At 38.2% G+C, this 26320-nt stretch overlaps 1 protein-coding gene across 3 annotated transcripts in view; it reads right to left on the reverse strand.

The window, feature by feature from the left end:
• Window positions 1-26320, reverse strand: part of GRIK1 (glutamate ionotropic receptor kainate type subunit 1) — a 1940968-nt gene that overhangs the window by 592509 nt on the left and 1322139 nt on the right. The window lies entirely within an intron of this gene.

The following is a 26320-nucleotide window of genomic DNA, read 5'->3' on the forward strand; positions in this document are numbered from 1 at the left end:
GCCAAGATCCTTCTTTCCTTGTGACCAGAAACTTCCTGGAATAAAATCCCAACCCCCTCTCTGTCTGCAGAACTGGATGAATGGCACCTTGGTCCAGCAGCCTTGCAATATCCCTGGAAAATGAAGAAGCTATTCTGTAGGGGGTTGAAGAATTCCAGAAAAGGAGGGAAGGGCCTTCCACGTCATAAAGTAGCCCTGTCTAATAGAGAGAACCCAGGTGTCTGTGGTGATCAGCTGCCAAACAGGGAGAGAAAGATAAAGCCTAAGGGACAAGGGAGAGAAAGCGAAGGAAGTGAGATGGCTGCAGACTTGTCAGGAAAGGACTGCTTCTGGGGCCTGGGTGTTTGAGTACTCATCAGAAAAAAACACCTAGAAGCCTTCTTACCTTTGGAAGACTGTCTAGGTAGCCTACCACAAAAGCAGTTTTACTAGGATAGTTTATCTGAATCTTGGGAATAGATGAGACAAAGATCTGTTTCAAATCTTTCATGAACTTACCCTGAATCTGTAAAGTCTTTAAACGATCAGATACACCAGTGCCAAACAAATTCTGGTTATCCAATGGAGCATCCAGAAGTTTTGGTTTGATATCATCTGGCAAGGCCTGAAGGCAAAACCAGGAGTAACGCCTCATCACAGAACCAGAGGCAACAACCCTAGAAGATAAATCTGATGCATCATAACTGCATTTAATAGACTGGTGGGCAACCTGAGCAGAGGAACTGAACAAAGAGAGAGCTGAGACTTTACCCTGCGAATCAGGCATATCAGTAACAATTTTTCCCGAACAGTAAAAATACACTGGTGGTTAAATGGTCACCTAAAAAATACACTGGTGGAAACAGGTGCTTGACACGATTCTTTTAGCATAAACCAAACAATTTTTACCACTTGGAAAAGAAGAGATAGAATGTATCTAGTCAATGAGTCTGGTAATTGATGGCCTTGAAGTCTAAGGTAGCAGAAGTATACAACCTTTTACCAATACTTTCCATGGCTCTACTGTTCTTATCTGAAGGAAGGAGCTTGGAAGAAGGCAACATTCTAGGAGACATAAAGAAATCACTCCAGGATCAGCTGAAAGGCATTTATACAGGAACTTGCAGGCATCCGGCACGTTATACAACCTATTAGGTTTCTTAGGAGCTGGAGGCTGAGAATCTGGTGTCAGGGAAGCAGTAGAAGAACTATCCAACAGAACAACCAACACAGAAGGGACAGCTGAAGGTTTAGGAGAGCCCATTTGTAACAGCTCATAATACCCCTTCTGGTCATCTGAAACCTGGAAGCAATCTCATTTGAAATGCTCCATCATGTGCAGGACCATGACACCAAAGGAAAGTTCCTCCAAAGGAGAATCAAGACTGACAGATTTCCCCTTCCTCAGACCCATAATCTAAAGGTGAATGTAATCAGGAGGAATAAACCAAGGAATCAACCTCATAATCAGAATCCCCATCCAAAGAATCTGAGTCCTTAGCCTTCTTAGGGGTAGAAGACCAAGGAGGAGCAGGAACTGAAACCCATTGAGGAGGCTTCAGTTACATCAAGGCATTGAACAAGCCTTGAGGGAAGTCCTGCCATTTCCTCTATGGATCCATAGAAACAGACGCCATATGCTTAGTTTTTTGTCTTTTCTTCACACGGACATCTTCTCTTACAAAATTCAGAGGTTTGGACCCTGCCTTGATTTAATTAAGGTACTCAGCACCTCTGCCAATAAAGGATTTGAGGAATCCCCCTAGGCCCCTCTGAAATCAGCCTTGGTTCCCCTCTCAACATCCACAGTGGATGTTTGCAAGGCCTCAGAGAATGTGCGAAAAGCAGGTTCCATGCCAGCCTCTGAGAAGGTTAGGGCATAGGAAACCAAAGGTAATGCTGGACTGTTCTCATTCACCTCAAAAGAGATGTCTGGTGAAGACTGAACAGCAGTAGACTCAGGCCTAATTTTCCTGGCCCTCTTCCTTTGTGGCAGCTGTCCCTTGGGGCATGTGGATTCTGTCATGGTCCCTTGGGCCAAAAGCCTGAGACTTTGGTTCTCAAGGTAAATGAAAAGTGAAGAAAGGTGATTATACAAGGTCTTGGGTACAAAAGCCTAACAGATGGAACACTGGATGTGGACATGGGATGCACCTAAGCAAAATCGGCACCTATTGTGGCAGTCTTTATAGGGAATCTACCTCCCACACTGACATTTCCATTTCTTGGATGACATGTAACCCAGTAAACAATATAAGGAAAAGAAAAAAGAACACCAGTGGGATACTTATCTGAAATGAGTAGGCTTGGTAACACCAGCAAAAAGAAAGGCATTCAGACCAACATCCGACAACTGTGTTCAGACTGGCAGCAATGAATTTCTGACTTGGGAGCATACATACGGCATCTTTATGACCTACGCTGATGCAGGAAGCATACAGCTCATGTACAACACTCCCTTGCTAATAAAGGCTTTGGTATACTGGCTGGACTTTGGTCTTTCCTTGGCAGGAGATTCCAGAGGTAAGGAATACTGCAGCAGTGATATGAAAGGACATCAAAGCACTTTCCCTTTAGTTTTGTTTATTAGCTGATGTAAATTGAGATCTCTTGCTCTAGTGCTGGCTACAGTATTTGATAATTGAAGAAAGAGTATGTTACAGAGAATAGGGTCTCCGTGCCATGAAAGGCAAGGCACACGCCTCCCTCCAAGAGCTTATATGATACAGAGAATAGGGTCTCCGTGCCATGAAAGGCACCCTCCAAGAGCTTATATGATACAGAGAATAGTGATAATGGTTCCAGCTTTTCCTGATAATGAAAATATTTTGAGGCCCAAGATCTTTTTTGCTAGGAACCTCTATTTGTTTTGATCTTTCTGACGTGTCTAGTGAGATTCATGCCAAAGAGTATACTCTGCAATGGGTCTAACCAGGGCAGAGTACAGGGAACAGCAACTTCCTTAATGAGATGCCCTTTAATATTGATTGTGATATATAGAAGGATTTTCTGACTACAGTGCTACATGGTAATTGAAAGAAAGGGAGCCATTACCCAGGTGCCCAGATTGCTGACTACAGCCTAATTAGATAGTGGGGTGTCACTGTTACAGTAAGGAGAATGAATTTGTTGCTTTTCAAAGGAGATGATACTGCATATGTTTAGCATTTAGTTTTAGTCCTTCTTTAGTATACCAGAAGTACAGCATTCTTTAACTTGTAGTCAGTATTATCAAGCAAGACTAATATTTGTAGGTCAAACCGGAGATGCCTGTTATGTATCCCAGCTTTGAGATTCTCTGTGGTAAATACACATCCACCTCAAGCTGATCTGTAATAGTAGAAAGTGGCAAACCTGGTACATGGATAATGCATGATATGCTTTTAAACCAAGTCTCAGGGGCTGTGCAAGTTACAATGTGTTCCAATGTTCCAAGGAGATTTAAGCTTTGAAGAGTAGTACCCAACTTGATATTTAAGCTATCATCTAATAGTGTGCATTTATTACTGTATTTTTAATATGTTTTTCCAAATTAATTAAGAATTAATTATGTGTGTTTACTAGGGTAGATCACTTAGCATTCAGAATTTGTGTGTAAACAAGAAATATACCAAGTGGAGTACAAAACATCTTGCTTAGTACCCCCCACTTGGCAAAGAAAAGTGTATCCCATTAGACACTAAGCAGACTGCTGATACATATATTTATCCAAGCACACAGGCATTGACTCACCCATCTGGGACAGCAAGTCCTTAACTACCGATTGAAAATCATATAATTGCCTCTGTATTGTGATGTTGTATGAGGTGAAGGTATTAGCCAGCTTCACAAGTCATTCTTTCCCTACAAGTGAAAATGCTTCAGCGTCTCAGTATATTCTGCTGTGTCTCTCCTAGGACAGAATGCCTCACCTGCTGTCTCTCTCCTACGACAGAATGCCTTGCCTGCTGTTTCTCTCCTACGACAGAAAGCCTCACTTGCTGTCTTTACTAGGACAGATTGCCTCACCTGCTATCTCTACTAGGACAGAATGCCTCACCTGCTGTGTCTCTCCTATGACAGAATGCCTCACCTGCTGTCTCTCCTAGGGCAGAATACCTTACCTGCTGCATCTCTTCTAAGACAGAATGCCTCACATTATTTACCCTGACATGTAGAGTTGCCATCTATTATCCACCATGATAGCTCTGTAATCTTACCAACCTGTATGAGAAGTCCCCAAGTTTGGCACCTTACAGTTTCTTTCTTTTTGCAGACTCATTAAGTGGAGTGTCTGACCATGGAATTACCATTTATCAGTACACTGTCAGACTTCTCAGGGCAGTATGTGACTTAGTGGCTTGCATTCTTGGGTAGTATAACCACACAGACTATAAGAAAAGAAAAAAAAAATATATATATATATATATATACACACACACACACACACACACACACACACACACACACACACACACACACACACACACACACACACACACACATATGTATACACATACAAAGCTAACTAACATGCCAGAAAGTACCACAGCATATTGTATGGCAACGCAGTCACAGAAATAAGCTTGCATGCCTGTTATGTTAAAGATATTTAGCTGCATGCTGAGCCATTCATGTACAGAATACTCCAAATCTCATGCAACATGGGCCCTCTACTGTTTGGAATTTATTTCTCGGAAGTCCGGGTGAAAGAAGATGGCCTGTGGCTTCCAAGTTCACAGATGACTGCAAACTGGGAGCAATAATTGAGTTCCCTAAATATATTAGCATATTACAGTAGGGGTTAACACATACAAATGACTGGTGCCAAAGCCACGGTCTAAAACTAAATGTAAAAATTTGCATCATTGTCCCCTTTGGCAAAGAGGTAGCACCTGAAAATTACAGTATAGGCAGCACCCCCTAAGCTTGAACCCAGTGGTTCGTGACTTGGGAACACAAGTTGATACCAGTCTAAACTTTGATCACCATGTGTCCACAGTGGTAAGGAAAGGCTTTTACATTGCACACCGCTAATGTAAGAGCATCGCATTCTAGACCAAGGATGTTAGAAACTCCTCTGTACTCCACACTCATCAAACCACTTCTTCTTCTTCTTTCGGCTTTTCCCGGTTAGGGGTTGCCACAGTGGAACTCCGGTCCGCTAATGATTGGCAGTAGATTTTTATGGTACTGAGGTGCCAGCCTGACGCCCAACCTTCAACGAAGGCATGCCCATTCACGCATGTCTTTCGAATGCCACTCCACCATGGGGAGGACATGCAGACTCCACACAGAAGGTGCTCCAGCCGAGAATCGAATGGGAGAACCTCTTGCTGTGACCACTAATAGAGTACAACTCTCCCTTTTGCATGTATCTCACCAGACACCTGCAGCAGGTGGAGAGACCACAGAGGTTGCTGACTAAGAGAATTCAGGGACTCCAAAACATGACCTACATGGACAGACTGAAAGCCCTGCCGCTGCACTTTGCGTCTTAAATGCTGCTGAAAGGTGACCTATGCCTGGCCTACAGAGCAGTCTCTGACCCTGCCATAATGGAAATGCTGCGCATCCACAAATTAAATGGGACAAGAGTCACTTGCTCCAGAGATCTCAACCTAGCCTTTGACTTCAACAAAATATGCTGGAGAGACAGATATGTCTCCAAGAGATGCTGCTACTATGGAATAAACACCCAATTCATGTTAAACAGAGCTCCTCAATGACTCTATTTAAGCACAACCTGGACAACTGGATGAGAGACTGTAAATTCACCCCTGGGGTGGCACTTATGTCTATCATGGACAGGGGCAGCCGGTGCTGATCATAGATCACTCTGCAAACAAACCATTTAACAATGGTCAATTTGGGAACCATCTAACAATGGTCAATTAGGGAACACAGGTATTGCATGGCTAGGCTTGTAAAGGCACACACAAGGAAAGGTTGGAGCTGTAGTTTACCAACAGTTTATTGCACCACAAAATAAAAGAGACATAAATGCTTTCGTTATATAAAATACATAACTTCATCAGATAAAAGCCAACATTCAAATAGGCACATATATATGACATACATTGTCACATGACAAACACCAATCAATGAATTAAAGTAACAATGCATAAAAATGTATAAAAACTGTTAAAAACACATATAACCATTAGTAGATTCCTCAGGAAAAAAAATAATATATATCTATATCTATATATATATATATATATATATATATATATATATATATATATATATATATATAAATAACGCATAAATATAAATGTAAAAAAGCACATATTTTAAAACCAACCAAAATGTAAATATGTAAATATGTGTATATAAGTCCATTAACATATTTATGTGTATAAATCTATAGTATCTAAATTCTGCCTTCATTTTTAACACACATCCTATAGATGCAATTTCATTTAAACCTGGGAACCCCACTGCATCCAGGTGCAAAATCCAATACAGTTCACGGTTCTCCAAGAACAATTGCCAGGGACCACCTCTTGTATTCATTTGCACTTGTTCAATTATAATGAACTTAAAGTGGTGTTCAGGGAATTCCAGAATATGTCTATATAGGGCATTGGTAGTTTTTTCTCCCATATATCATAATTGTGCTCATAAATACGTTGCTTCAACATCTGCTCTGTCTTGCCAATATAAAAGGAAGGACAGGCCTGACACAATGCCCCATATATATAACTCCAGAACTATTACAATTGTAATGCCCCTTCACTCTAATATTAAACCCATTGATAGCAAAAAGCTCAACCACATAGATGTATTTACAGTGATGGCATCTCCCACATGGATACATGTACCTATGTTTTAAATCATCATGTTGTTTACCAACTTTTTCTACCTAATTTTTGATGTTCAAACCTCTTTTGCATACTATAACTGGTTTGTTACTAATTCTAGATCTAATCTCCCCATCTCCCAACAAAACCTTCCAATTTTTTGCTAGAATCTCTTGGATCAATTTCAAGTCCACAGAGAATCTGGTTATAAAGGACTATTTGAAATTGGTATCAGTTGTAGTAACTGTACTCCCCCTATTTACTAGAATAGTTGAATTACATGTACTTGGATTATAATCATGACCATTTTCATCAAGAATGGGGGAATAGAACCCAGATCTTCTCTTGTCCATTACTTCTCTTTTAATATCTTGCACAAAGCCCATGGGGTAGTCCCTCTTAATAAACATACTCTCTAAAAGGGCACACTCAGATGAAAAAAAAATTATAGATCTCTGGACTATTCTGTTGAGATCGCCAATTTATTTGCAAGGGGACTTACTTTCATTCCTGCTGCTCATTCTAATCTTCCACAACTGATTTTAGATATCAAGTTAGTTACTAGGAAAATTAACCTTAACATTGTATTCAACAACAATAATAGGGCTACTCAAAATGAATTGAGACCTTCCAGTGTGTGTAACCCACCCATGCATTCCACCCTCCATTCCTTTGAGCAAATGTGTGAACTGGATTTCAGGCATTTATTTAAATCTCCAGTCGTATACCATAAGAATTTAAAACCAGCTGAACTTTACATTTTCACTATGGTGCAACAACAAAAGGTTAGAATTTTTCAACCTGACAAAGTTGGGGGGGTTGTAATAATGGACATGAAGAACTATATCCAATGTATGTATAACATTCTTTTCAGTACCACTTACTGCAAAGTGTCTAGGAATGAGGTTAACATTGCCTATCATAGGATCAACACACAATTAAGTGACATGGTCATGGAAGGTCGCATCTCACTTGTTGAATTTAAATATTTAAAAATGAATAAATGAATGCCCCAGTTATTCCAACTATATTTGGGCTCCCTAAACTGCACAAGCAAATTATAGCTCCACCATTCCGCCCCATTGTATACGCCCGTAATTCTATCACCTCCCCTATTGTTAAATTTCTAGATACCAAACTGAAATTGTTATTAAGAACTGAGAAACATCTCTGTGTCGACTCTTGGGATTTTCTTGCTAAATGTAATGAAGTACAGTTCAACAAACAGTTTTTCTTTTGTTACTGTGGATGTAAAAGATTTATTTACTGTAATACCTCATGAGGTCGGCTTAGACTGGTTTGGTGAATTTTTATTTAGAAAAAGGATGTACCAAAATTCCACCAACACATATGTTGAAATGATGGAAATGGTCTTAAGGAATAATTATATTTATTTTGATGAGCAGTTTTTTTGTCAGCAGGCCGGGGTTGCAATGGGAGCGGCTTGTGGACCTCTTTATGCGAACATGGTTATGTGTGAGTGGGAGTGGAGATTTCTCTTTGAACACTCAGGGTTCCAAAATTATATCCTATACCTGAGATACCTGGATGACCTGTTTTTTATTTGTAATGGGAATATAGAAAGTATTGGCATTTTCTTAGACTATATTAATAATACAACCGACTTTCTACATTTCTCTCATAACATTGGAGAGGAGAGTATTAGCTATCTTGATGTCAGACTTGAGAAGGATGTGATAAAAGGGAGATTTGTTTCTACCATATATAGGAAGCCTACCTATTCTAATGCCTTCCTTCATTTTGATAGTAGTCACCCATTGTCCTAAAAGAAAGTGGTTGTTAAGGGACAGTTTTCAGGGTTGCAAAGGATGGTGTCGGATTTTGGTTTATTTTCATCTGAGTGTGCCCTTTTAGAGAGTATGTTTATTAAGAGGGACTACCCCATGGGCTTTGTGCAAGATATTAAAAGAGAAGTAATGGACAAGAGAAGATCTGGGTTCTTTTCCCCCATTCTTGATGAAAATGGTCATGATTATAATCCAAGTACATGTAATTCAACTATTCTAGTAAATAGGGGGAGTACAGTTACTACAACTGATACCAGTTTCAAATTGTTCTTTATAACCAGATTATCTGTGGACTTCAAATCGATCCAGGAGATTCTAGCAAAAAATTGGAAGGTTTTGTTGGGAGATGGGGAGATTAGATCTAGAATTAGTAACAAACCAGTTATAGTATGGAAAAGAGGTTTGAACATCAAAAATCTGGTAGAAAAAGTTGGTAAACAACATGATGATTTAAAACATAGGTACATGTATCCATGTGGGAGATGCCATCACTGTAAATACATCTATGTGGTTGAGCTTTTTGCTATCAATGGGTTTAATTTTAGAGTGAAGGGGCATTACAATTGTAATAGTTCTGGAGTTGTATATGGGGCATTGTGTCAGGCCTGTCCTGCTTTTTATATTGGCAAGACAGAGCAGATGTTGAAGCAACGTATTTATGAGCACAATTACGATATACGGGGGAAAAACTACCAATGCCCTATATAGACATATTCTGGAATTCCCTGAACACCACTTTAAGTTCATTATAATTGAACAAGTGCAAAAGAATACAAGAGGTGGTCCCTGGCAATTGTTCTTGGAGAACCGTGAGCTGTATTGGATTTTGTGCATGGATGCAGTGGGGTTCCCAGGTTTAAATGAAATTGCATCTATAGGATGTGTGTTAAAAATGAAGGCAGAATTGAGATAGTATAGATTTATACACATAAATATGTGTTAATGGACTTATATACACATATTTACATATTTACATTTTTGGTTGGTTTTAAAATATGTGCTTTTTTACATTTATATTTATGCATTATTTTGATAAATAGATATATATATATATTTTTTTCTTGGAATCTACTAATGGTTATATGTGTTTTTAACTGTTTTTATACATTTTTATACATCGTTGCTTTAATTCATTAATTGGTGTTTGTCATGTGACAATGTATGTCATATATATGTGCCTATTTGAATGTTGGCTTTTATTTGATGAAGTTATGTATTTTATATAACACAATCACTTGTCTCTTTTATTTTGTGGTGCAATAAACTGTTGGTAAACTACAGTTCCAACCTTGCCTTGTGTGTGGTTAAAACATTTGTGCTTTTCTGTGGAATTTAGGCTTGTAAAGGCCCTAGCACCTTTAGCCTAGTAACCTCTTATGACCCTATGAACCTATATAAACATCTCCTTTCACTTAGGGTTTGCACATATGCTGGGTTAAGCATATCTTCAAGAAAATTTGCATAGATAACCCATGTGAACTGTGGTTGATTAGCAGTATAGGTGCTGGAGTGGGGGAGGATGGGAGTTAGCAGCCAATGCTAGCTTACCCCATCCTGGGAGGGCAGGTGGATCATCACACTTCATTAGTAATGCCTACCAGTGGGTAGGTGATTAGTAACAGTAAAGAGCCTAATAGTCCCATCCTGCATGGATGTTGCATCATTTCACATGGGAAGCTTGTATGATAACACAGCATGATTTCCCTGAGTCTCAGTGGTTGTGAAGCATGCATCCACATATGGGAGGGGGCATTAGTTCCACCTGAATGTCAGTAGACTGGCCCACTGTCTTGAGGGGTTTAAGTCTTTAAGGCCTTAAAGGCCTTTAAGACTCTTCTGAAAGCTGAGGCGCCAGAGAAGTGTTATTTGTTCTTAATGGTATTAGAGTTTGAAGTTTTGCTGTTAAATTTTACTGCAGAAGTTATTTTTTATTTTAATAAATCAGTCTGTGTACTAATCTGAGTGAATTCATCTGGCCCGGAACTTGTGGTGTGATGTCTAATTGAACTCCTTATTAAACAACTCCATGGTTTTCAGTGTATTTCTGCCTAGCTCTCACCTATGTCTTGGTGAGCCTAACCTGGCCAACAAACAAGCATGTAAACAAATAAATAAATAAGTAAATATGTAGATATCAAATACATACATGCAGCTCATGCATGATGTCATACTGAACATATGAACTCTACACACATTCTCACAGACATGAGTGTTGTTTTCTTGTGTGATATGTTTATATGAAGCCTACCGCATTATGTGCCATCTAAAATATGATATGCCTGGCCACAGAATGCATTCCAATATACAACTATTGATGAAAAAGTGTGGATCATGTATTTACAGCCAGACAGGCATGGAGCAACAAACTCTGTATGCATGTATAACAGAAAAAATTTCATCTGGGTCCGATGCACACATTTCAGTGAAAACACATCCGGGTTATGTAATGTGCATTTATCTTCAACACATATGCAGTGAAAGCCATACAGGACGTATGAGCAGAAGTTTTAAGATATAGCAGGAAAGGATAATGTAATCAAAATCTCCCAACCTCATTTCTGGAATTTGAGGGTACAGCTAAATGTAGACATAAAAAAAATGTTTATCTTAGGAAGACAGCAGTGACTCCAACTGTAATGTACCAGGTGTTAAGTAAATCCAGTCTAGATGGAGTGGAAATAAGAATATCAAGCTATGGACCTTCGGCACATTGATATGTTGTATGAAAAGGCTTTAGAGAGGACAGGCTGAAAGCATTCAAAAAGTCAAAGGCAAGTCTTTGCATTTATGACAGAAGAGATGACAAAATAGTTTAAAAATAGACTTTCAGCTATTACTATCTGTTTTAGCTTTGTTTTGAAAGTGTGAATTAACAAATCAGCAGTAGTACAGCTACAATATAAAGAGAACCTCAATAATAATACTGATGCTTGATGTAGGGGTATCACTCAAGGTAAAATCTAGGGGTCATTAAATGTAATAGGCCAGGTATGATAACTGCTACAAACTGCTTCACATTAGACTGAGGAGATAAATGGACAGCATACCAGGTCAGACCATGAATGTTCATTTCAGTTAAAGTGAGCAGAAACTAATATGTATCCATGTCTGTAGCACAACAGATCATTATTTAATATTTTATAAGCTGAATTAAGTTTTTCGAAGCAAGACCAGTCTAACATCACAAACATTACACAGTTTAAAAGTAAATTTTAAACACAAAGACAAGAGGCATAAAAAGATGATAAGAAGAAAATTGGAAAAAGAAAAAAATATTTTTTTACTGCAAAACTCAGATGATAAGAAGCACTGGCTTAATTACGATAGGATGAAGACAGTGTAGTCGAATTACAATGCAAATTAGGCCTAGGTAAAACTTTTGGAAAAATAAGTACCAGTGAAAAGTAATTATAAAAACATCAAAATCTGCTGACCAGCAGTATGTGGGAAGGAAAGTTAACTTTTTAATTTTGTCTCACTGCTTAAATTAGCATATAAGATATTGAAAAAAGAAATATATAAGCAACAGCTGCCTGAGGAAATAATAAGGCTGCTGAAAACAGCTGGTAAACCAACCAAGTACATTCTCTGCAGTATTTATGAAATGAATGCTAATTGGAAATTAGTGTGATAGCAAAACTTTATGATACAGAGGAAAACTAAATTAAAAGTACAGACGTTTTAAACATGAACACAGATGGAATAGGTGAAGCAAAATCTGCACCCAAGAATAACAGTGAGTTTTGAATAAATGATATTGCTTAAAGGATAAATGGGAAGAAATGATCACCATTACAAAGATTTCTACAAAGTAGGTAGGATGTAAACAGAATACAAAACATAGACTCTTAGGAAAATGTAAAAGTAAAGCAACTGTGTGTAATAAAATCAAATCAAGAGCTATATAAGATATTCATAAGGAGATGGACACTGAATTAGAGTTAGACTGGGGGATTAAGGCTATGAATCACTAATGAGCTTCAGCCTGTACGTAGGAGTTTGAACCACTCAAGTCTTGTTACTTACTATGTGGCTCCCGAATGGGTGCACTGAAATACCAAACAAATAAAAAAGAAATAAATAGATGGAAAGGAGGATGACACTATCATTAGTAAGGAGGATAAGATGACTAATGGAACAGAAATAGAAAGGGAGACAAACTGGTTGTTAAATACATTACTGGATGAAAAGGCAAACTAGATTGTAGGGTTGGATTTCTTGTTACAAAACAAGGACACATTATAAAGATTTTGATTTACTGTAACAGAGTTAAGACTTGCCCTCTCTATAGACTGGTAAGAAAAAGAAAACCATAGAGTACAAATTAGAGACATACAGCAAATGACCAACAATTTCTAGATTTAGACAAAACAAAAAGGAATTTTTTAATATCTAACAGCATAAACGAGTAGAAAACTAGTGAGCACTGTTAGATTCTGGTAAAACAAAGTTTAAAGAGATTATCCTTAGTTTTACAACCTAATAGTAAGTAATGCATACAGAGAAAGAAAAGCAGAAAAAATTTTTTTTGTAGAAGTATACCCTGGTTATTAATTGTGGGTTTATAAACATTTGATCAGTTTTCCATGATATGGCTCACATGAAGAAAGTACATGGAGTATGGATAATACACGCACAAACATGGCTGCAACCGAAAACAAAATGAAGAATATTAAGCAATGCTTGTAGCTGAAAGCACTCTCTTTGTTTAGGGCTATGAAACAAGAAATTACAGAAAAGGAAACAATTAGGAAATTAAGGGTCTTATAGATTACTGTAAACTGAATGAGAATGGAGGAGATATTGGAATTAGAATTAAAGAGGACTAAGGTAAACATGGGGATGTTTATAATTTGGAAGTTTAAGGATCTAACAAATGAACACATTAAAATATGGAAAGGAGTGTGATTAGTGTAAAACTATATCTAAAGGATGTTATAAAGATCATAAAGACGAAACATATTTAATGAAGAACTTTAAACAGTGGGAATACAAGTAAACTACCTGAGGGCTGTAACTAAACAGGCGACAGGGGGAAACAGAAATAGTAATCCTGTGCAGACAAGTAAATACTTCTCGTACAAAAAAGAGATGCTTTAGTTCTTTTTCATGGGATAATACAAAAACTAAATGTAGCAATCTTATAATATTTTAATTTATATTAGATTAAATGAAATTAACTTTAGTGAATTTCCCAACAAAATTACAAACCTGCAACAGAGAGGGGTGCTTATTCTTTTTAGGAGAGATAATATTACCTGTGCACTGAGAATGCAGGTTCCACTTTTAGGGTAAAATTTAAAAGACAGGGATACTGATCATAGGACTTACATTGAATTAAATGTTAACATGAAGGAAAGAGGTTAAGGGCTAAGATAAACTGAAATCCTGACAAAAAAGTGTCAGTGCTATTATAGCAATGTTAATTATAGTTACTGACAAGATTAAGGTACAGCATATAGGGGTATTTAAACAGAAAGTAAGGGAAAGATGTAGTGCTACATCCACAAAACATCCTATAACAGGAAAATGCAGTCTTCAAAATAAAAGCAGGGATAAACAGATTCATAAATGAACATGAAAAATAAATTTATAACTGAACACAAAAAACAAAACAGATAAGAGAACAAAAGAGGTGAGACTGAGTCATAAACAAGTACCCAGCATGGAGACTTACTTTTGTTAAAATAGTAAACTTAAAACAAATAGCACCTCAACAGAGATACTATCACAGGCTAAATATGCTGATGTCCATAATATACTATATAGTGTATACTATAGAAAAAAGGGGAACAAGCTGAAACAACCAAAAATAAAATGGCATTTGTATACTGAAGTAACCAGTGGAGTTTTTGTCTTACAGCTACTTTAAAAGCAGAACTTGAAAATATTTCAAAAACTTGAACACTATATTTTAGAAATGAATAAACAAACATCTCTGCAGAAGTACCAGTTTTAATGAAAGAAAACTTCATTTCTGAGTATTTGAACTTCAATCGATTAGTAAAGCGCAATAGCGAATATTGTTGTAATTTTTTACTTGTTTGTTTGCTTGCACCTGTTACGTGGTCAGGTTGAAAGCCTTTTTCAGTCATGATGGGGCTCAGGAAGAAACAACACAAAATACTCCCACAAGCAGCTGTAGCAATGGTACATCTACAAGATGCCGAGTTGAAATTCCTTTAGTATCAAAAGCTTGAAGCACAAGAAGCTGATGACACTATACAGATTGCTGCTTTCCAATGGAAATCACAGTTGGTGGGATTCATAGGTGTTTTCCAGAAGTGATTCCCTTCTTTTGGGAGATTTCTCCCTTCTTTGAGTTGGTGCAACAATGAAATTGGTAAATATACAGGTCAGGGTGAGGGATGTGATGAGCTTGCCTTCATATTGGAGGATGCAGAGGGACTTGCCCCTGCTAAAAACACTTGCATAGGATCATGGGAAGTTACTAGGCTATTGGCCCTGAGGCCCTTATAAACCTAGCTAAGAGTTTAGCCCATGTTTAGACAAGTCAGCACCCAATGCCCTTCTCCAGCAGGGACACAGGTGGAATCCCAGTGGTGTATTTTCTGTTTCCCATCCAGTTATCCAGGTTGCGCTTGAAAAGGGATAATGAGGTACTCTGCTTGACATGGAAAGGGAGTCTATTCCACAGATGGGAGAGTCTCTGGGACACAAATCTGTCCCACCAACAAGTCCTGTTGATGTCACAGACCAGGTTGAGGTCACGCATCTGGGTTACTCAAATGGAGCTTGACTTGTGGATATGCAGCAGTCCCATCATGGTGGGATCTGAGATTGCTTTGTATGCCAGACAGAGGTTACCTCTGAGGAGTCTATATGAAACTGATTAGAGGGACAGGGCTTTTAGCCTATCTGTGTAGGGTAGATGTCTGAGGCCCTGGATTCTTCTGGTGAGGAACCTCTATGGTCTCTCCAGCTGCTGCATGTGCTTTGTGAGGTACATGCCAAAGGGGAGCTGTACTCAGTAACTGGCTTTATAAAGGAAGAATACAGGGATGTTATGACCTCCTTGTCCCTAAATGAGATACCCTTACTTATAAGGTGAGCCATGTAGAAAGCTTTCTGGACAATGGAAGCGACATGGTGGTCATCAGGTTGCTATCAGCCTGGTTGCCCAAATCTTTCATGACTGATTGTGTGCTTAGGATGTTGTTATTAATGTGATAATATGTGGGGATGTCACTCTCCCCAAAGGGGATGATGATGCATTTTTTGGCATTCAGCTTGAGGCCATGTTTCTGGCACCAGTCATTTGTTTGATTGATACCCTCTTGGAGGACATCCACATCACTTGGGGAAGTGATGACCATACCCAGCTTGCAGTCATCTGCAAACTTGGTCAGCCATAGCCTACTGGTTTCAGCCTGCACCTCAGAGAAGTATATCCCAAATAACAGAGTCCCCAAGAATGATCCCTAGGATACAACACTTGTAACTGGTCTACTGCTTGAGGTGGCTTCCCCTATTTTGATTAGGTGGGTTCTATCAGTGAGCCAGTTTGCTACCTATTTGATAATATATGGACTGATGCCTAGTTGAGAGAGTTTATCTATTATGTCTGAGTGGGCAATAGTGTCGAAGGCTTTGGCCAGGTCAGGGTAGGTGGTGTGCACTGTCTTCCCCTCATCCATTGCTTTGTTGACTGTCATAAAGAAGTCGACCAGATTTAACAGACAAGTCCTCCCCTTGACAAAGCCAAACTGTGTGGAGTCAAGTGTCTGGTGGTTGCCAATGTCCCTGTTAATGAGATCCATGATACTCCTTTCCATGGCCTTGTAGATCAGGCTGGTTAGGCTGATGGGTGTATAATTTCCCAGATCGGTGGATGCTCCACCTTTGTGTAAAAGGATGATAGTGGCTGTCCTCAACTCGGCTGGGACAAAGCAGGTACTCAGGCATTGGTTGAATAGGGTGCCTAATGGTGCTGCAAATTCATGCCTGAGTTCATGTTGGATGCAGCCTGGGATGTTATCGGGTCCCATGGAGGCTGTATTTTTTGCCTTTGAGAGGGCAGTAATGACCTGTTCCCTAGAGATAAGAGAAGGGGGCAGGTACTGGAGATGTCCTGATTTACTGATGGGGGTACAGAGGGGTGAACTTTTGCTGAATCTGTCAGATAGTAGGTTAGCTATATCTACAGCATTTGTGTATGTGCTGTCCCTGACCACCAGTTCTGAACAGATCTGGGTGCTTCCTTTGAGACTGGAGACATATGTGAAAAAAGGCTTTATGATTGTCTCTAGTAGATGTGGCCAATTTGGACTCGACGTTGGCTTTAGAGGATTTCACTAGTGCTCTTATTTGCTTGTTTAGGTTAAGGAGAGATTGCTTCCAAGTCGGCACCTGGTCCTTCTTGGTCCTGGACAGCAATTATTTCCTTTGGTTATATAGTTTATTTATTGCAGATGTCCACCAGACAGGTTTACTCTTCCTTGTGGAGGATGATTTTGGCCTGTCAGGTATTCTTGATTCCAAGCATCTATATAAGTGCTTGTATAGTACTTTGGTGTAGATTTGGACATTGCTACCATTTCCAACAGAGGGGGAGGGGGCTGTGAAGCTGTTTATACCATCCCTCTGAAGGTTGTAATCAGCTTTGGAGAAGTTTTTTTGTTTGACCCTAGCTAGTGGGGGGGGGGAGATGCTAGCTTTGAAAGTGACTGCTTTATGGTCGGATCTTACCAGAGAGGTTAATACCAAGTCCAAGATATTTTCACCTCTTGTGGGGGTATCAACTAGCTGTTCCAAGACATTTGCATTGATAAAATTGAGGAATCTCTGGGCAATTGCATTCTGGCATGAATATTTTTTCCAATCTATGGTTGAGTAGTTAAAGTCATCCAGGATCAGGGCAAAGGGTTGAAGCTTGATAGATTCAAAGAGGTCCAGATAGGGGGGAATGGGCATCTTGAGTCAAATGTGGGGGAATGTAGCTAGCTATGATTTGAATAGGGGTCTTGTCAATGGTTAACTGCACCTGGAGTGTCTCCTGTGTGTCATAGTGTTTGAACAGCCTGGAGGTGTGTGTGTATTTACACATGAAGTCTAGTAATTAGTAAGAAGCCTTGAAACTGTCCTATCTCTAGTCAGGACCATTGTTATGTTCTATGTGGAGCTTTTCTCCCCGGCTCTACTGAAAATGAAATGTAAAATAAAAATAAATAAAAAAATATTTAATATATTGAAACTCCACCTTGTTTGGCTTTGCTGACTACAGTTTGGAGTCTGAAAGTATAATAGGATGAATAACCAGGTGAGGCTGGGGTGCTCTCTGCAGCTTTAAACCAGGTTTCTTTGCACAAATGTCAGCATCTTCTAGGGTTAAGAATGCTTGCAATGAATGCAGTTTCATGTTTAGACTCCTAGCATTCAGCAGCATGACTTTTAATTTGCATTTTGTTGAAATTTTTATGTTGGTTTTATCGACCTCATGACTTTTCCTAAAAAAAGGCACTATGGGGGAGGCAAGGGCCTTTGCCAGAAGCCTGAAGCCCAAGTGAGACAGATGCAGGTCATCTCTAGCAAAACACTGTGGTTTGTCAGTCATCTCTTCCCAGGCTGTCAGGTACTGGATCCCACTGGAATGACACCAGAAACTAAACCAATTGTTAAAGGTAATCATTTTCTGTTTGTATTGAGGTATCATTCTGGGTGATAGTAGCATGCTGCTTAAGGCTAGGGATATAGAGCTCAATCACGTCTCTCTTCATGAAGTCTAGTAAGGTATGTCTCAAGTCATTCACCTCAACATGGACTATGACAGAGTCATAATGTTATCTGTTGTTGAAACTTGAGTGCGTGTGCGATATGATGGATTCTGGCACCTGACAGACAACTAACCGTGACTTTCTCCTTATCCAGCTTGGTGAGAGGCACATCTGTGTGTCTTACAATGGAGTCTCCTATGACTAATATGTTGGGTTTATGGTTAGGCCTTTGTGGTTGCGAGACACAGGTGTGTGGACTATGCGTGGTATGTAGTGAGGAGGGTTGTGGAGTTTGAGTGTGTTTTTGCTGCTGAGGTCTCCTTTGTTTGGGTATATTTTTGTTGAGAACCTCCACATATGTGGTGTTTTTCACTCTTTTGTGTTTCAGGATTTAGTTTTTGGCATTTCTGAGGCCTGGTGTTTAACTGTTTGACTTTTCATAGTAGAATCTGTAGAGATACAATGTACTAATATTATAATCATGTATAGAGATACACAGTACTGTTATAATACTATAATATTCAAATAATAAGTACAGGGTTTGAGTCTCACCTTTGAATGGAAATTGGCTAGGCTTAAAATGGCCTCCAGGGGCAGCTAGCCTAGTACTTACTTACCTATGAACCTATAAAATTACATTTCTTAGCAATCTAGTTATGTAAATATAAAAGTCTGACAATAGTAGAGAATTAAGTATTTAGTTATATGTGGTCATAAAAATATTGCAACAAATTATTTAATTTGAAATTGGCCAGATTCTCTTATTTTCAGCAAACAGGTGTTATAGTAAAAAAAAAATAAAAATGTGAACTGATCAGAACCTTTAAGGAGATGGTTGGAATATATACAGAAAGTAAGAAAAGATGACACAGAAAGTAAGGAAAGATGACATAGAAGTATGTTTTACAAAACCATCTGTAAAACAATGTTGATAATAAAAAAACTAAATATGTTGTAGTCATACTCCTGGGTACAAATTATTTTATTAAAGTGTTATAAGCTAATATTTGAAAACATAAAATAGTAAACCTTTTCACATAATATGAATGCGTTTAGCTGTACGTTATATATTTTAAACTGTACAACTGCATGCACAGACTTTATTTTATGCATTTACCTCATTTATATAACAGAAACACATTTTTTAGCTTTTGTAACATATCTGTATGCAATTTTATATAAGTAAACATTTCCAAAATAGATTATTTCCTTTGTACTATTAGTTTTTGCATATAGTGTATGTGCTTTTTAGCTTTTGTAGCTTCAGCAACTTACCTGAACCTCTGCATTGTTCTTCAATGCTCAATGAAAGCTGCTCACTTATATGCTAATTCTACACTGCTTGGCAGGTTTCTTCCACCATACTTAGGGCTGAATACAGAGCTGTACCTAGGTTTTGGAATACAACAAAATGTATGCATCTATTGTGATTTAATTCTTTTATTTGGCAATATGTTGGTCGTTAGTAAATCATATATTTTTCTTCCTGGGGTAGGGTTGTAGCAGTTATGGCTGTCATGCATTTTAAGGCAATATATTATATAGTCATGCTGTATAACATGTTTATAGTATGTTTCTTTTATTTGTCATTGTTTTGGTGTGTTCTATGGTGATTTTTGGGTCTATATCATATATATGAAATTCCAAAATATCGAACACCATATGTTCGAACTTGGAATTTCAAGTATTGATAACATCGAACGCTCAGAATAACGAATTTTTTCCCAGGGAAACAATTTGCTGTTTCGAGAAACATACACACAACACAAGCACACCAAAATAAATAAACCACACATATACAGTTAACAAAACCCAACCCCACACTAAACCATACATACATTACTAACTATCCACTTACCTTAACCCGCACTCTAACCCTAAGGTCCGTAACTATCGCACACATACCCTACAAAACTAAACAAAGCAATTAATACACACACATACAGTTAACATAACCCAACCCTACACTACACCATACATACATTACTAACTATCCACTTATCTTAACCCGCACCCTAACCCTAAGGTCCATAACTCTCGCACCACAGTGGAGGAAATAGTGAAGCCACAGAATGGCCCACCGAAATCTTGCCCTAGGTAAGATTTTGATGTTCCGGGGCTTCGCTATTTTCACCATTCAATGTTGTGGGTTCAACGTTTTTACATTCGACGTTTTACTTCTTCGAAGTTTTGATATAGACCCGTGATTTTTATAGTTTAATACTGTATTTTTGAATAGTTTAGTTTCTGCATTGTAGGGTTTAATGACTTCTATGTCATCTATTAATTTGGCCTGACTAGTGCTGACTTAAGCCAAGTGAAGATGAACAGACTATGATGCAGGCAGAGCTGTGAGAAACATTTAATGACAAGAGAAAGGTGGTGATAAATACAATTTATGGTCTGGGAATTAGTGCAGAGTATTAAAGCTTTGAGCTATTAACAAGTGCTTCTTGTGTTCTAGTGCTTGAGTTCCCCAGCTATCACTTTCCTAGTGTATGACTGTGAGCAAGTCACTTCACCAGAAACTGAAATAGGCTCCTCATTGCTTTTCTGGACCTCATGTCTAACTAAAAAAAAATTTTAATTGAGCCCTTTTAAAAGTGTTCGTTTGTACATACAAACTGCCCTATTCTGCAATTACAAATACTGTAAAAATATGTATAATATATCCTCCACTACCCACAAATGCATAACCCTCCCAAAAACAAATAATTCCAGTACCTAAAACCACTCCCAAATACTACTCCCACAAAAACATGCATTTAAACAAAATCTACACATAAAATCACATTAGAGGAAAAAGGATATCAACTATTATCATTTCAATGCCATTTCATTTTAATAAAAGCATTTTGTCAAACTAAATGGGATCCACATATCTATATGTACATATACACAACAAAAAAACACAATGATTTTATATATATATATATATATATATATATATATATATATATATATATATATATACAGATAGATATATGGGTATCCTTCAAAAGAATGAAGAGACAAAAGATTAAATGAACAAGACGACATTGCCGAAACTTCACTTTCAAAGGAAAATCCCTAGGAAAAAAATCGGTGATACGACCATTCGTTTACCTGTGAGTTTGACACATGTGTCGATGAAACTGTATTCGCGTTTCAGTTAGTTTAATTTGGTAATATAGATCCGAAATTTTGCCCACTATGTCAATTCAACTAGTCAAGTTTTAAGCACTGCTATAGTGTTATAAGTTGTTCCTGGTAGAATTGTGCTTGTTTTTAGCTGACAATGAATAGACAGTTACAGGCTCAGAATTACAAAAAACTCATACTTGCCCTATAATGAATAACCTTCACAGACAGGATGAGGGAGCCTTAGCTTGTCACTAAACAGGTAACTTAATAGTCAGGGATAGCAGCCCAGACAGCATGCTCTACTCAGTAGAAAGTGGACATTGGGGTGAGATGAATACCTAGATAATGGTTATGCAAGTGGTCAGATCCAAAAATTCTATAAAGACATTTCCCTGTTACTGTGAATAAATGTGCAATCATCCTTTGTACGAAAACAAGGAAACAAGCACATTTCTTTTTTCATGCCACTGCTGATACAGCAGGGTGATTGGCACAAGCCGCTTATGAAAATTAGGTACTGTATGTCAAGTGCCTATCTGAGCTTTTCTAAGAAAATATTGTACAATCCACACACTGCTTTGTTTTTCTACATTGTGACATGCACAGAAATAACACTTCTTTGCACACATTTACATCCAAAATGCTTTAAATGAATGCCATGATATCAAGACAGTTTAGGACCAACAACAGCCCAACATTTCTTTCAAAAGTCTTCTTAGAAAATATCCTCACGCTAATCTTGTTTGCTGTTATGCTTTTGCTTCAATAGGCATTGATGCAGAAAGATGATCTAAAGCAAAAGTAAGATTTTATTGTTTTCGTGTAATTTTTCTGAAATAAAAAAAGTCCTGGACTTTCAAGCTTGGCCTACAAACTACCTATTTTTTCTGAGTTCACTCCAGAAATGAATGGACCATTTTCTGTTGTGAAACTTACATTATTTTAACTTTTTCAAAAAAAAAAAAAAAAAAACTCAACCGGCCTCCATAACAGGTTTTTTTTAAACTATTTTAAATATTAATGAAAATAGTGTTCAAGAAGCTATCATTTTAAAGCCACAAAAACAATTAGAAAACTTAAACAATATTCATTTATACATTTTAGGTTTATTTTTAGGATTTGAAAACATTCTTTATAAAACTAACCATGGGATTCATGGACCTTCTCTCTGCCTGCACTAATTGCCCAATTTGGGTTGCTCAGTTTGCAAGATGGAGAGACATTCTGGTTCAAAGACAAGGTAAAGCTACAATGATAAGGATTTCATTAGTGACTCCTTGCCTTGTCTCTGAAATGAACACTACTAACACACACACACACACACACACACACACACACACACACACACACACACACACACACACACACACACACACACACACACACACACACACACACACACACACACACAGGCAAACACACAAACACACGCACACACACTCTCACTCATCCAAAAACATGCCCTCTTACACTCACTGACACACTGAAACTCTCACCGATACACCTTTGTGCACTGCCTAACAAACACACACACAAATACAGACTTTTGATACTATATTCAGTACTGTGACCACCTGACCAGACATGTACGCACATACATCTGATCTTGGCATTCCCTACCTACCTAGCATACTGCAGCCACCAAGATGCACATGAATGTGCACAACACACACAACCGTACACATAACACACTCAGACACGTATACACATACACACATTGACTCCACCACAGTGACATCACTGGACTTACCTGCTCTGCCAATACTTCTATAGGAGTGAATAAGTATTGCTGTCTTTTGACGAAATTCACATTTTCCTCCTAGAGTTAAATTTTACTGGGCTGAGCAAAGTCAGTGAATCACTCAGCCTAGCATATCGGTAGCACCAGGCATTTGTTAGGGAATGCTCATGGCTAATTATTATCAACCACTGCTCAGACTCTTGTATCACCATGTGGCTTTATGAGCCAGGCAGTCCCTGCGCTAAGGCCCTCATGATGGGAAAACATCAGTGATACAGCAGTCTGAGAACCAGAAAAGCTAATGTAGTAGTTTAATTTACTCAGCGTTAAGAGTTAACAAGCTATGATTAGGAAGTAGTTTGACTCATGTGATTTATTTATATAAGTATTTAAACCAAGCAATTATGGTGCCTTGTAGTTCTGAAGAAGTTCCTGTGTAATTGTTGTGGGATGAAAGCACATCACCTTTTTTTAATTTGTGCTCAACAGGTAAAAATAGAGTTGGTGTTTCAGAACTTTTGTGGATTTTAGTAAGCATTCATTTTCAATTAAAAAAGAGCATGGAGAAATAGTAGGTTAGGAAAATATTATGCATGGAGAGGGTAATAGTATAATTGAGATTGGAGAGTATAGTACAATAAATATTAGAGAGAAAATTAGTTTTTGGTAGGGGAGGGATTGTTTTGGGTAGGATGAAGTAATAGTAGAGGTAGTTGGATGAGTCAGTGCAAGGTGGAATGGGGGGAAATGAAGCAAGTTAGTCTTTTCATTAATCAATTGATTTATAAAATTTGCATTTTATATGATATTACTTTCACAAATAAACAAGTAATGAATAAAGAAACTTCATACTTAATAAGTGAATGAATAGGAGAATTCTGGATATGTTACTGTGCAATAAAAGATGCAAGATACATATATAGATAGACAAATATATTGATAGAGAATGAGAGAAAAAGAGACATAGGGAGAAGGCCAGCATTCTAAAATCAACTTATACAGTAGGTCCTCCAACCAGAAACAGATAAGGACTCATGGTCCAGCTCATTACATAAAAGTACCTTCTGGCCAGCCTAAAGCTGGCTCAGAGTTCACATTTCAGCATTATACAATAGAGAACCACCAGTTTTAATTTAAGAAGGGTCCAAATTCACAGGGTAGCCTTACAAAGTTACAAAAAGAAAAAAAAACAATGCTTGGTCTGAACAAAAGTGGGCCATAAACTCACAGCCTAGCTATACAAAGCCAACAGACAGATTACCTCATGATTACCTGCAAAAAAAAAAAAAAACAAATTCACTGGCCATGTCTGTGAAGCCTAAGAAAAGACCTGTTCATATCAAGCCACAAACAGGCCCAGAGTTCAGATCCCATGTTTCAGAAGACCACTCAAGGATTTTAACTTCGTTTCCTGTCAGAGTATGACTAAATCGCAAGGGAACTGGACTTTGGAGAACATGAGGAAGAAAAAGTAACTTCCTAACAGAAGTGAGAGGCACTTAGTTGAGAGACTAAATGATTTGGAAAATTAACTGTGCATGTAAAGAAATTCAGTGACTGTGAGATGTCATTGTGCTGCCATTACATTTTTTTCTTTTGCAGTTGAGCTTTGCCACCCCAACACTAACATACACACATACAATTACAAAATTAAAGAACTATAACTGTAAACAAAAAAGGGTTTGGAAACCAAAGTGTGCATGTAACGAAATGCATTGACAGACATCTCACTGTACTGTCAATTTTTTTTTTTTTTTTTTTTTTGCAGTTAAACTTTGCCACCCCACACACACACTCCCAGACATGGAGGACAATGCTCCCATACATTTGCTACTAATTCATATTGAAGTACAAGTGTGTAAATAATCTTATCATAATAGTAGATGTTCTAGTAGATTACTGCTTCAGTAGCCTAAGCCATATTGGACATCCTACCAAGATATTGACCACACTGACCATCTCCAAAGCTTTAAGGCACCTTCCATGCATCAGAGCTGCTGCCTGCATAAGGGTTATAGGAAATAAACAGCAGCTATGATGTCAAATCTTCAGAGATTTCTTGCCTGAAAGATGGGGACTACACCCCTTTGAAAATAGGAAAAATTCTTAAAGGAAATAAGAATACCTCAAATCAGGAGGGTGAAGGACAAAGACATGGAAATAATTATCACAGAAATGATCAATAATTACACATGAAAAACTCCAGACACTGGTTTCAACCCAGTTTGGTTTTATCAAGGGCAGGCCATGCCTACTCACCCTGGTGGAATTCTTTGAGAAAGTCACCAAAGCAATGGACGAAGGCAAAATGTTTTATACTGCCTACTTTCACATAGCCAAGACTTTCAGCATAATACCCACTGTGGCATTATTGGCAAACTCATGAAGTTAGGTATTACTCCTTATGTCACCCATTGGGTTGCCAGCTGGCTCATGGAAAGGACTAATAAAGTTAGAACTGGAGAGTCAACCTCTACAAAAAGACCAGTCGCCAGCACAGTCTCTCAGGGATCAGGCCTTAGGGATCGGTCCTGGAACTGATCCTTTTCTGGTATCTAATTATCTGAAGTCAAGGCTAATGTCAAGGGCCTGTGGCTGACCAGATTTTCAGATGATTACAAATTGGGAGCAGGTGTAGAATTCCCCAATGACACTAATGTTCTCCAAGAAAGACTGGCGTAGACAAAATAACTGGTGCCATGGACCAAAACTAAATGCCAAGAAATGCTTAACAGTATCCTTCTGGAATTGGGACACCCCTGGTAATTACCATGTTGACAACTCACCTCTTAAGAGTTGACCCAGTAGTCAAGGACTTGGGGATGCACATAGAGAGTAATCTAGTCTTTGACCATCATATGTCTATGGTTGTGAGGAAATCTTTCCATGTTATGCAATTTATAGACAAAAGTATGGCATCTAGGTCCAAGAAGGTCATTGTTCTACTATATTTGGCATTGATCAGACCTATCATTGAGTACAAAGTTCCTTTTGGTATGTACCTAACCAGGCCCATTAGACAATTGGAATTCCTACAAAGGTTATTCACCAAAAGAATATAGGGTGTAAACAACCTGTCCTATGTAGACCATTTCAAAGCACTATCCCTGTAATTTGTCTCCTACAGGCTGTTGAGGGAAGATCTATGCT

The sequence above is a fragment of the Protopterus annectens genome, chromosome 5.part0 (genome assembly GCF_019279795.1).
Source record: "Protopterus annectens isolate FY-2018-M chromosome 5.part0, PAN1.0, whole genome shotgun sequence".
NCBI classification, from domain to species: domain Eukaryota; kingdom Metazoa; phylum Chordata; order Ceratodontiformes; family Protopteridae; genus Protopterus; species Protopterus annectens.